Genomic DNA, 14,243 nt, shown 5'->3' on the forward strand with positions numbered 1-14,243 from the left:
GCATCATCTGGTCCACTTGTCTTTGAGATTTTCTCTGACTTCCACTGAGATGCCCATATCACTTATTTATTCCCACTTGTATTTATGTATCACTATATTAATCATATAGAATAATATATAATCATGTAGGGTCAAAACTGAAAGCAGAATCATTGCATTTGGTCAGCTGGACATTCTACACCATCCCAGGTCCATTTGGGAACACTTACCTTCTTTGCATTTCTGTATTTCAAAAGCAGGCATGTAGAAATCTTCGTATCTGCTACATGCCCTATGCCAGCCTATAGCCCAATTTCAGGCTATTTATCTAGACATAGTCCTCTACCAGTGATGCTCCATTCTCCCCACACCACAGTAGACTTGCCAGAGAGAGTGCCATGCATAGCCACTTTTCTCATATGCTCTTGGAAACAAGCTCAGGTTTTTAACAGTGTCTTTCCTGGTGACCCTATATGATAATTTCACCTAAGTCTAATCCCCTTAATTTTTTTTTTTTACCAGTTCTTCCAAGTCTTGTAGGGCTTTTACTCCTTCCCATATCATGTTTTATTTTATATTTCCCCTTTTCTAAGCATGCTCTGATTATAGTAAAACTTTCTACTTGATTATTATATAATTACTGTTAACGTTAATGATGTGATCTTATTAATTTAGTTAATTCAATTACTTAAAGAAATGTTATTTTGTGATATTCTATATTCATTATGGGAGATTTTAGCTAGTTATCTCACACTGCTATCTCTGTTGTTCATAATCACATTAGTGTCTTAATATTATGTTACATCCCAGAACTTCAGATGTGGAAAAGGGCACGGGCATATTCTTCATCTATTAGAAACCCAATGTATCTCAAGAGTCATCATACTTCCTGGGGCTCAGTTTTGGAAGATCAAGTTGTATACCCCTTCTGAATGCCAGTGTATTTCCATATACTCTGATGATATTTCTCCAGCGCCAGGGGATTTTAATCAGGAGCAAAATAAGCTTTTATACAAATTTTCTTAAAGATATTACTAAATATACCAGAATCTTGGTTTTTGAAGCACAAATAGCAATAGTATGATACTGTTATTCTCTACCATCATACCAGCTTTAATCTTACCCTGAAACACTGGATATCATGGGGTATTATTAATTATAGGACTGAAAAACATACCCATATACATTTTTGGCATATATATATATATATATATATATAATTTACACAGTTCTCATTTCAGGTTATGAGATGAGCATTTTCAAAAATATATCTTTATTTATAGTATTTTGGCAAAGATGTTAATTAAATAATCCCTCTGGATATTATAGCTAGAAACGTGAACTGTCTATTCAAGGCAAGTTTCTAATGCCAAGATTGGTCCAAAAATGTAAGTTTCACCTTTAAAAGAATACCATTTTTAAAGAAATTTAATTATATTTCAGTACATATGTTACAATTTGAAACATCTTATCCATATCTCCATTATAACATTGAAGACCCAATAAATGTCATCCTTCTTCCCCTCCCAATCTCTATAAGAAATAAAACACTTAACTCTTAAAAAAAATGTAGAAACAAAATGGAAGCTCTATTTCTGATGTAAAGCATATTGGAGAATTTGGCTTGGGTGTGAGAGCCAAGTGGACTTGCTGACCATCTCCTCTCTAGTCTAGACCTGGGGGCAGCTCACTGGAGAATAGATGGAGTGAACAAAATAAGTATTTTTTTCTAGGTCATTGCCTTCAATGGGCTGAATTTTTTTAAAATTTCAGAATCTATATAGATTAGTTTTCCTAAATCCAGAAACATAAATAAATCTACCACCATCATGAGGTAACTTACTCTACCTCTAACTATGGGAAGAGCAAAAGGATTTGGTCAAACAGCCAAAGATAGAGTCTCAAAGACAGAGTTTCTCCTCCTTGAGGGGGAAAAGAATAGTGCGGTAGCTCTATAATATGTTAACTTGCTAGGCTGAACTATTTACTTCCCAGAATTTCCTATTATATTTCATATAAGGGTGAGGCACAAGAAAGAATCGTGAGATTTTGACTGTGGAGGGAAGCAAAAGTCATTTTGTAACTCACACACATTTTTGTTAACCTACTGACTCATGTCCTTGGCTTAAAGCAGTGACTAAGCCTGAACCTGCTCTGCCTTCCCAGAGATCCTCCTTCAGCTTTTCCCACTACTGAATCAAGAGTGAGTGATGTGCACTGGGTGTTATATACAAGTGATGAATCAATAAATTCTACTCCTGAAACCAATACTACACTATATGTTAACTAGCTAGAATTTAAATTTAAAAAAAAAAAAAAAAAAAGAGTGAGTGTTTAGTTCTGTGATGAAGAGTTCTGGCTGCTATAGGATACTGTAGTCATCAAGGTCAGAAACAATAAAAATTGACACCAATTTTACTTCTTTTTTGTGAGGTTCCAGTTCATTCATGTGCATACATCCTGTCTTTGATCTACTGTACTCTATATTCATCTTTACTTCCTGATGGCCTGCACTGTGGATTTGAAGATCCAGCGACAGTTGCAGAATCAAGAGTCTTTCAGAGATAGTTTAACAAGCTTCTGTAATTTCTTAAGATCAATTACCTTTAAGGAATTGCCTTAAGAATTTTTCTTTTTTAGCATTTCTAAGTCTCTATCCTTTCAACTCTTTGGGTTACAGCTTAAACTGTTTTGTTTGACCAGAAATATGGCAATTACCCTTAGGTAGGGAAACAACAGTCTATCAATCTCCAGTCATCATAAGTATGTTCACATTTTACAAACTGCTTTCCCTTTGTGAATATTCATAGAACTGTCTTTGAGCAGTGGATTTTTCGTCTTCATGGATCAAACAGCAAAAGAGGGATATCTACTGTAAGGACGTGTTGAACTCAAACTTGAGTATTTTATTTCACTTCCCCAAAGGTATATATCTGCATTTCTTAATCATATGTTTTATCTACAATGAAAAGAACATAGTCACAAAAGGTATCTATCTGCATTTCCTAATCACAGGATTTATCTACAATGAAAAGAACATAATCACAAATATACTCCAATAATCAATTGTTACAGCTATGTCAAAAATAACATTCAAGTAGCATAGAGAAGCCACACATTTGCTTTATACACTTCATTATCAGATTTCCAGGGAGAAATTAAAGTCCCCTTGCAAGTCAAAACCCAAAGATTGAAGGAATTTAAAGAAAAAATCAAAGTATTTGGATCTTGCAAGTTAAAAATTCCAAAGGAATTAAAATCAGCTTTTCTTTTCTTTTTTTTTTTTTTTCCTAATTCTGTTCGATCTTAACCTGGGACTTTTTGAAATTTCCTCAGCATTGCCCACTATGTGCATAAATATGTGTCCTTCAGGACCTTAGAAGGTGAATTAGTTCAGTGCCGTGTCTCTGATGCGACTCATTTTATGTAAGAAGTATAGTGTACTAGGAAACACAATAGCATCCCACAACTTTATGCTCACCTATTGCTCTTAGAGTGTAACTTAATACCTAGTCATTTAGAAGTTATTCCAGGCTATTTTAGTTTCCTATCATACAAGATTAAGTATTTCCCAAGATGAACGCAGAGACTTAATAGTATCTGAAGACAAGAATGTAAATGGAGAACTCAGTTGTTTTCTTGTTTTCTTTTTTTTTAATAGACTATTTTTTTAAAGCACTATGAGGTTCACAGCAAACCTGAGCAGAGACTACAGAGAATTCCATGTAACTCCTATCCCCACACAGGCGAAGTCTCCTTTAGGATGTCCTGAGATGGTAGCCTGGGACCTACCACTGCTCTCCTGCCCTGCAGCAACAAAATGGGCCTATTACACTGATGATATGATGTTACATGTAAAGATCTGCCTTTGCTGCAGGACACCCTGCAGGCTTTGCTGGGACATCTGCAAGGGAAAAATGAGCATTAAACCCCCAAAAACTCAAGGCCCAAGGACTGCCATAAGATTTTGAGTGTCTGGTTGGATGAGACACATGTTGTCCCAAAAGCTGTGATTGATAATGTGCAAGCTCATCCTCTAAGATGTGAAAGAGGTATAAGCCTTTGTAGGAATTTTGGACTTTTGGAAGACTTTTAATACCCACCTGGCACAGTGTCCCCATCCCTTTTACCACCGGGTAAAGAAAGGACACTGTCATGAGCACGCTGTGAAGACATACACACGAGTTGTGTCTTTCCACAATGTCAGCTTTATTCAATCATAAAGCAAAGTTAAATCACAATTCTAAAGCAGGTTCGGGATTCCAAACTCAATGAGAATTCACCATGGGATTAAACTTGGCTTCTTACACAGCACACAGAGCGGGACAGAAGACAAGCCACACAACAAACAAGATAACAGAGGGTGCAGGAAGTTAACGAACCAAACACGAAGTCAGTCTGTGGGCGCGCAGTTGAGATAAAGCCTTGGTCTGGTCCGGGTCAGCTCTCGGCACTTAACTGTTTCTGATGTTCCAGCAGTGAAGGCTCTTGGTTCTGTTCGGAGATCAATCGGGCAGAGCCTTGGGCGGCAGTTGCCTTTTTTTAAGTGGTCAGACATAGAGGGGTCATGTCTGAGGAGTCTGACAGTTTGCTGCCAAAATCCTCCCTTGCTGAAAGGGATTTAATCAATGTTGGGCCTCTGCAGACCTCCTCTGGTTCTGCTCGTTATCAGTTCTGGGTGTCAGCTGATGCCGGTCCCAGCGATATCTCCGATATCTCCCAGCTGCAGTACCTTAACTGCTTGCGTCACTGCTTGACACAGGCCCCTGCTTGACATGAAAGACTCCAATTTGCTCTCTATAGGCACATATGAGACTAAGGATCAGAGCAATGGCCACCTTTGAGAAGGCAAAAATACTAATGAAATAGATTAAAGCTGTGGGTATCTCCTAAGCCACCATTTCACTTAGATGTGCTCTGACTCCAGAAGGTATGAGTTGGGCATTGTGGCAGAAACAACCAAAGGGGAAAATACCGCTGGGATTTTGGTCCTAGCTCTGGAAGTGGGCAAAACCCTGATATAACCCCATAGAGTAATAGCTCCTTGCTGAACAGAGCCTCTCACACGGCACCCGGTACAGCAGCCGGTGATCTGAGCTCAAACTGGTCTGGCTGGTGATTACACTTGAGCATGGGCCATTAACCCCTTGCACTGATAGTTGGGCTATTCTAAAGGTATTAACCCTATGGCTGGGACAGTGGGAAGCCAAGGGGGTAGATGATCAAAATTACCCCCTGTGGGGCCAGGAAGTATATAAAAAGACATTTGGGTCCATTTGAAAGAACCTGAGGCAATCTTCACTGTTTTTTGTGTTCCAGTTAATAAGGCACTGGCAATCAAGAAGCTGATGTCTAGGCTCAGGTATAAGCCCCATCTACTACTGACCCTTCCGTAGATATGGCAAATTGGGTCCATGAACAGAATGGACACCACAGTGTCTGAATACGATGACACATTGCCAAGGATGCTGGATTGCCTTTGATGTATAGTGACTTGGTTAATGCAATAACAGCATTTCCTATATGTTCTAAATAATTCCCAAAGAAACTGCCAAAAGAATCTGGAGCTTATCTACCAGAGGTCCCAGCTGGTGGGGAATTGGCAAATTGATTTTATTGGCTCCCTCCACCCTAGTGAGGGTATTCAATGCCGTGGCTTATGTGAACACCGTACCTGGCCTAATCCAAGCTTTAGTCTGCCACCATGAAATCCGGGCTGCCTCCATGAAATCCGGGCTGCCACCATGAGGGGATTAAAGGAACTGAGATACCCTTGTTAGATAGTAATCAAGGATCACATTTCAAAGGTCATGATATGGAAGACTGGGCAATGAATGGAGGTTCCGTCTCCACTATAACCCACAAGGAGCAGGGTTGGTAAAACGACAAAATGAAATATTAAAGCAGCCAATTAAATTGTAATAGGTAAAACCACCTTGGGTGGGTGAACTAAAATACTATTCCAGGCTTTATTATATTTGAATGTTCAACTAGTAGGGCCTGTTGCCCCATATGGCAGACTGGGGGCCCTTGCCTAGACACCCAATACTGCAAAGGTGTGGAAATCGTAGTAAACAACTATTGCCCCAACTCTTCTGGTAAATCGGCACACTATGCGGCTGAGAACACCAAGCCCCATCACACCTGGAAAAAGAATTATCTACTGGAATTTGCAATGCGACTTCCTACTGGGATGGGTGAATTAATTTGCAGCCCTGGGTGAGGGGGATCTCTTCAGTCTCTGTTGGGATCCCATTGTCTCCCTGCAAGCTGGATCTATTGAAACACGCTATACATGGTATGAAACACGTGCAATTGAAGGAGGGGAACAGATGGGGGTCCTGGGGTGGCATATCTCACCCCAGGCCATCTCTTCACGCCTGACAGTGCTGTCTCCACAGCCAACACATATGGTATATACAACTAGGTCAAATTACTAAAGCTACCAACTTCCCTCTCTTTAAGGCTGGGGTTGGGGGGGAACATTCTATTTTGAATTATCATTTGGCTGCTATCTTTGTTCCCTCCATTAGCTTGGAGGACATTGTAACACACGTGAAAGCCCTTATTAATTCACCCAGCAAGTCTTAAATGATAGCGAACAAAGTCTATCCTTACTGAACACTGAAATGTTTCTGATGAAAAATCTGTCCTCCAAAATAAAATGGCCTTCAACTTTTTTACCGCCCCACAAGGAGACACTTGTGCCATTATCCAAACAGAATATTATGTGTTCATACCTGATGAGTCTGCTAATGAATCATCTTTATTAAATCGTATGGACACAAATGAATGCCCTGAGTGATCCAACCCCCAGCCTAAGGGATTTAATAAATCAAGGGTTGGGATTCTAGGGCTCTTGGTGGAAAAAGTTGTCAGTGATTTGGGCAACTATTGTCTTAATCTGTGTTTTCTCTTGCCTGTGCCTACATTGCTGCTGTGGCATCTGCCTCCAATGCAGCCAGACAGCCTCCAAAAGAGCTACCACCCTGCTAATGAAACCGCTTGCTGACTGCTCAGGAACCACTACAGAATAAAAAGTCACATAATTTTATAAGAGCTGGTCCTGAAGAATGGAGTGTTGGGAGAACATTGTCAAAAGGCCATGACTGCTGATTGACCCCTGACTTGAACCCAGGCACTCAGAGGCTCCTTACCCCCGTCCTCCTTGGAACATGGGTTCTGCTTACCTTCCCCACACCTAGAGGCTACTCCAAGGACATAGCCTGGAGATAGTGGTGTAGTGTAGAGAACACCTGCATGCTGTTCGTGACTAAACCCCTTTAAGGCCTCTTGATAAACTTTTAAGAGTCAGTAGATGGGTGTGGGGATCCTTTTGTCTTGCTACCACCCAAGACAAGCCTTGTACATACATTCCTTTTGCTTATTAAAACTGTCACCTACCAACTTGGAGTGGCCTATGGTTTTCTTTGGTCTCACCTTCCCTCTGAGTACAGGGGCGAGTTTCAGATTATACCAGGGAAACTCCCAGAAGGATTACTAATCAACATTACTCTACCCCCTGAATGAAACAATGCCACAATAGATGTCTCCAAGATGCAATGATAAAATAATAAAATATACTGTTTAAAAAAATATTCCTTTTTCTTATATTTGACAAAAAAAATTAAAGTTCATTAAATAAACAAATTTAAAACCAAATAAATTCTTAACTGAAGACCTCACACATGCCTATACAATATTTCTTCCTTACAACAATCCAACAAGGAAATTATTTTTATTTACCAAACATTACACATGAAAGAAACAGAGCCTTGATAAAGTTAAATAAGTTATCCAAGGTCACACAGCCAGGAAGTGCTAGAAGCAGTATTTAATTGTGGGCAATCTGCCTCTGCAGTATGACCCTTAAACCAATATGCTACACAACTTCATGAATAAAAATGATTCCTTGGGAAAAGATAAAATAAATTGGGACATTTAGATTCTGGTATAGATTATAACTCGTTATCTCTGAAAACTCCAAGTTGTGACATATCCTTTGACAGACCCTAGCATCAGTTCTGAGAAATTACTTGTACCAGACTATGCATCTGCATAGATTAAGGAAAACATACATTTTATTGACATTTTCAAAATAGTACTGTTTTTAAAACTCTATTGCAAATTGTTAGGCCAGAAATCAATGATGTATTAAGAGCGTTAATGCAGGCAGTTTTACAAGCTCTTAAAAAAGACCAACACTATTGTTAGTAGATAAATTATGCAAGCTTGGTCATGTACATCTGTTGATTTGCCAGATAGCTAATTAAAATGCATTAAAGCCATTATGCTGTTTAAAGGCACATTTTGTGATTTCATAAAATGTCATTTATCTAGTTTAAACCATACTTGTTTTGATCTGCTGCACAAAAATCACTAAAGGCACAGATTTTGCATATAAATGTACCTCTAAAAAAGAAGTATGTGTTTCTTTTGACCTTAGTTTGAATGGAATATAATCTATTTTGATGACATTATAGTGGACAAAAAAAATGCCATGCCTAGTACATTGATTTTGATTCTTTACTAGGAGTAATTTTTTATATTTAATTTATTATATTTAATTACATTCAATCTGACAAAAGCCCTCATAATAATATTATCAGCTAACATTTATTGAATTTTGATATGTGACAGGCAAATTCAATTTCTTAATATATATTAAATAGCTTTATACTCAAATCATTTAATGCTCAAAACAACTTGTTAGAGTACATATATTATCCTTGTTTTGCAGATAATGCAAAACTGGTCAAATGTCACCCTATTAGAAGATGGGGGATTCAACATGACTAGCCCAGTCAGGCTTGTTCCTGAGCCCTCGCCCATTATCTTTTCCTACCTCTCAATTTTTCCAGTAGAAATCATCTTTATTTTCTCAGGAAACAACAGCAACAAAATAAAATAGATTTTTGCATTTCCACAGTAAAATCTCTAACATTATTTAAGATTTTTAAGATATCTGAAAAGGCAGAAATATTTAGTTTGGCTCACAGCCATGTTTACTCATGGAGTCAGGGTTGTTTTCACATAACCATGTTAAAGAGGGTAAAGATCAGTCATACTTTAACAATATTGAAGAAGCTTGAAGTTAAGACAATATTTATTCAACTTTGAAATGCCCTTTCTTTTCCCCTATCTTTACCTACTCTTTCAAAAGAAGAGGTCTTTTTTTAAGTTAAAATACAGGAATGCCTTATTTTTCTCAGGAAATATTATCTACATAGCAGAGTTTCAAAATGAATTAACAAAATCTTCACTTGAAAAGAAATGATTTGTCACAATATTATTTTCAGTAAGAATTTTACATTATACAATCTAAACAGTGAGGTAATATGGAAACTACTAAATTGGACTCCTTTAATTCTGCAGCTTTTACTCTAACAAACAGACAGGATTAAATAGAAGAAAGCAATTGCTTCTCTTTTGCTTTTTTTAAAATAAGGTAAAGAAAGGGAGTAAGATGTATGTTTTCAACTTCAGCCTGATGTAACACTTCCCCTAATTCTTAGGAAGTGGAATTTGTATCTGTTTGTCTGCCTACATGTTTGTAATCCTATGTAGAGCTTTGGGCACTGTTCTCATGCTTTGGAAACCTACCTAATTTGTCTTACTCTAGACCAAAGTTCTCAAATCTAAAACTCAGAGGAAAAAAAACCCACATTTGTTCGTGTACCAGCCCATGTACATGTGTGTGCGCATATGCACACATAGACACACACTTTTCCTGTAAAGAATTGACAAGAAGAAGAATGTGGTTTGATTTATAATTGCTTATATTCAATACTTGACGCCATATAAAAATTAAATGTGACCACATTGTGTCCCACTTCATGGGTGGTCCTGAAGAACTGTGAGAAAGTGAAAGACTCTAATAAATAGATTTTTAGCAGGGAGTCTTCCTGTCAAACTTGCCTAGAGAGAGACATAGCTAGAAGAATTTATTCATAATCAATTGCTAGCGGTTTGACTTCATGATGAACCACTTGGAAGAAACAAATGGTAAGATTACTAATGGTGGTATGAAGAAGAATCATGTGAATAGAGTCTTATGAATGAGCCAGTGAGTATGTGCTTATTTGTGTTTTATGAGAATGCTTACCAAGTAGCAGGTTTTCAATCAGGAGATTTTCAATAATCATATGTACAAAATAACGCTTTCTATTAATAATTCTTCTCCAGCCATCCCACTGATTGCTCAATGGCCTCAAGAAAGATGAAGTTTATGCATGAGCTTGAGCATATGGGCTTCACCTCACCAAAATTACCAGTGTTGATGACCATTTCTGCAGGGATGCGCCAGCCATCTAGTAGCAGGTTGATTATATTAGAGATACAGAGTTGAGGCTTTTTGTCCTCACTGGAAGGGATAATTAATCTATGTATCGATTGCCTTTTCTGCCAGTAATTCTTTGGCCTGCATAACTATATATGAAATTATTAAATACCACATTCACCATCTTTATATGCCAAATAGTATTATTTCTGACCATGTAAAACATTTTCAACAAAACAAGTGAGAAAGTGAAAAAAAACTTGTGATAGTCATTGCCCCATCCGTGTATATGATCCCCAAGAACTAATTGGCCAGATAAGACTGGTAAAATGTTCTAATGAAGAATCAGCTGTGGCACTGGCTAGAGAAAGTTGATGTTCTATTCCACAAGATGTGGAATATATTCTGATACAATTGATCTATAGTGTTATTTCTCCATTAGCCAGCACACATGGATCAAGGAAACAAGGGATGAAAAAGGAAGTGGTTCCTTTCTCTAGTATTTCTAAGAAATTGTGTGTGTGTGTGTGTGTGTGTGTGTGTGTGTGTGTGTGTGTATTACCTCCTGTTACTAAAGCTTGCACCTTGATTGTGTAGGGGTCTTAATTCCAAAAAGAAGAATGCCTTCTCCAGAGCAGGCAACCACGTTGCTATTGATTAGTAGTGGAGACTTCCCCTGGGTATACTTGGATCTTCTTTCAATAATACTTCAAAGTAACTCTCCAGGGTAACCCTATTATCAATAGTAAATTGGGTCGATGGTAAATGGTAGGGAGGCATATATTAAGAAGCCATTGAACTCTCTGGTTGGGGAAGGGCTATTCTTAATAATCTCCAGGGGTAAAAGCTGAAAGAAAACAAATAAAATCCAATTTGGAGCAGATTAATAAGAACTATAAAACTCCAGAAATGAGTGTTTGAATCACCCCAATAGGTAAGTCACGATGTTTAGCTGAGGTACTTGCTGACATGTTAGCTCAGAGCAAAGTGAACCTAAGGTCAGTAGTGAAACAAGGAGGTAATAAAGACTGCCTTACAACTACCTATGAAATGGGAATCATAGTGCTTATAATTATTTTTATTTTTTATAGAGAGAGTGTGTGTGAGTGGGAGGGAGAAGCAGAGGGAGAGGTAGAGAGAGAATTTTTTTTTAAAGATTATTTATTTATTTATTTATTTATTTATTTTAGAGCAAGAGAAAGCACATGAGCAGTGGGGAGGAGCAGTAGGAGAGGGAGAATCTTCAAGCAGACTCTCTGCTGAATGGGGGATCAGATGAGGGGCTCTATCCCAGGAATCTGAGATCACAACCTGAGCCAAAATCAAGAGTTAGGACGCCCAACTGACTGAGCCACCCAGGTACACCATAATGTCTATAATTATATCATTTTGCTTTGTTATGTAGATGTTTAAAAATATTAACTAGGGGCACTCTGCTGTCTCTCTCTCAAAAAAAATAGTTAACTTTCTAATTTAATCTTTAGGTTATAGGTTATCCAAAGCTAGGTTGTGGTTGATCTAGAAGAGGAAGCAAATGGCAAATGACAAATGAGTTTTTGGTCCTCCTTTCCAGAAAAGTGATGAGCACCATCATTAAAGAATAACTATCATGTTAGGAAGACAAGTAATACAGTTGTTATTATTTTTATTTCCAGATTAAATTTAAATGGAAAAATACATTTGGATGTTGAATTGACAAGCTTATGGACTATCTCATTGTTTTGTTATCATCTTGAAATCAACTGCAGCCCCTTGCAATTCCATCTACAAAATAGGAGAAATTTTTGATAACTTAATTTCTAGACTCTCTTTCCCATAGAATTCTGTGCAATATTGGAATGAAGAAGATGGTGTGAAGGCTGTTTTTTTTTCCCCATTGGCAGTACATGGATTTTTTTTTTTTTTTTTTTTTTTTTTGCATAATACAAGGTGTAAGGTTTACATTAAATTTCAGGATTTCTTAGGTGTGTCACTCAGGTCAGTGCTTCAGGTACCAGTGATTATCAAAGACAGTTTTCAGGGTTTACTGTAACCTTCTAATTTCCTGAAAGCAATAGTGGTTTTCCATGAACATTTTTCTTCCAACCTTCCAACTTTGTTGATTAATTTTACTTATAGTACAGCTATCTATCTATCTATCTATCTATCTATCTATCTATCTATCTATCCATCTAACATGTTTATCATCATCTATCTAATAATATTAGTCATTTTTAGCATACAACTAAGTGGCATTAATTATATTCACTATCTATTTCAGATGCAGTCATTACCACTATCTTCATAACTTTTTTATCACCCCAAACAGAAATTCCATGACCCAATTTTCCTCGTTCTTGCAGCCATCAGCCTACAAATACATGACCACTGACACCAGCCCCTTGCACCCATACTGGCCTCGGCACCCGAGGCTGGACAATTTTATACCCCACTCTGCATCTCCTAGTTGGCCTCTTCCCTGTCTCTGGGGTCTTGGTTGCAACCACATGGCTGTTATCAAGTTATACTGTTGTTGTTCCCCTGGGGCCCTGTGCTGGTTTGCAGTATGTGGGTTCATTCACACGGTGATTGAGGGCTGGTTCATCCTCTACCACAAAGACTTTCTTGGACACTAAGCTTTCTTTTTTTATTATTTAATTTTATTTCTTTATTTGACAGAGACAGCAAGATAGCACAAGCAGAGGGAACAGCAGAGGGAGAAGCTGGCTCCCCACTAAACAGGCAACCCAAAGCGGGGCTCAATCCCAGGATCTTGGGATCATGACCTGAGCCAAAGGCAGACTCTTAACTGACTAAGCCACCCAGGAGCCCCAAGACCAAGCTTTCTTGTCCCAACTTTGGAAAGCCTGTGCCACAGGAGGCAGCTGATACAACCTGAGTGACAACTTCACAATATGCATGGAGACCATCACAGCTTGCCTATGGAGACCACTTAGCCTATGGGTGGTGATCGCCTTTCTCCACCAGCAGCCCCTCTGCCTTGTCTTATAGCCTGTGGTCTCTGTGGATCTCCTGGTGCTCTATTTCCTGACAGAGCACCAGGACAGATTCCAGCATGGGGAGCTGGACCACCCACTCTACTTCTGGTTTTACTTTGTCTTCATGAATGCCCTGTGGCTGGAATCCTCATGCTTGATTCTCTAAAGCAGCTCACTCATGTCCAGAACATGCTGGATGCCAAAGCCACAAAAGCCAAGAGCAAGCAGAATTAATAAGTAATAGGCTAGGCTTGAACATTGGCTGATGAGGAACACTCCACCAGCCAGAAAAGTCCAGTTCTTACTCCCACAGGTTGGAGGGACAAAGCAAATTGACCTGTCAAACTCAGGCTGTTGGGTAAGCAACCAGAAGGGCCAGAGGCAGGAGCAGGAGAGGAGCTGTGTGGAGCTATTGCCAAGAACCACTGGGACAAAGGTACAGAAGAATCTAGGAGGTCCATGATGGTGACAGTTTTTAAAATCAGGAAATAGGGGCACCTGGGTGGCTCTGTTGGTTAATTGTGTGCCTTCGGCTCAGGTCATGATTCCAGAGTCCTGGGATCAAGTCCCACATCCAGCTCCCTGCTCAGTGGGGAACTTATTTCTCCATCTCCCCTTGCTCCTCCCCCCCCGCTCATGCTCTCTTTCTCTCTGTCAAATAAATAAATAAAATCTCAAATCAAGCAATCAATCAGGAAATAAAAGATCTTGACCCCCCAAGAAAAAGAAAGAAGAAAAACTCCGTGACCACTAAACAGTAACTCCTCTTTCTCTCTGCCCCTGGTAATTGCTAACCCATTTTCTGCCTCTAGGAATTTACCTTTCTAGATATTTCATGTAAGTGGAATCACATATTTATCTTTTTGTTTTCTGGCTTATTTATCTTAGCATGACGTTTTCAGGGTTCAGCCCTGAAAACACTTTTTATGGATAAATAATATTTCTTGCATGCATACACCACACTGTGTTTGTTTATTCATTCATCTGTTAATGAATTTTGTATTGTT

General features: G+C 38.6%; 1 pseudogene; it reads left to right on the forward strand.

The window, feature by feature from the left end:
- Positions 1 to 11,916: 11,916 nt before the first annotated feature.
- LOC118552139 (3-beta-hydroxysteroid-Delta(8),Delta(7)-isomerase-like) lies at positions 11,917 to 13,470 on the forward strand (annotated as a pseudogene).
- Positions 13,471 to 14,243: the final 773 nt, after the last annotated feature.

Source organism: Halichoerus grypus, chromosome 9, assembly GCF_964656455.1.
Source record: "Halichoerus grypus chromosome 9, mHalGry1.hap1.1, whole genome shotgun sequence".
Taxonomy (NCBI): Eukaryota; Metazoa; Chordata; class Mammalia; order Carnivora; family Phocidae; genus Halichoerus; species Halichoerus grypus.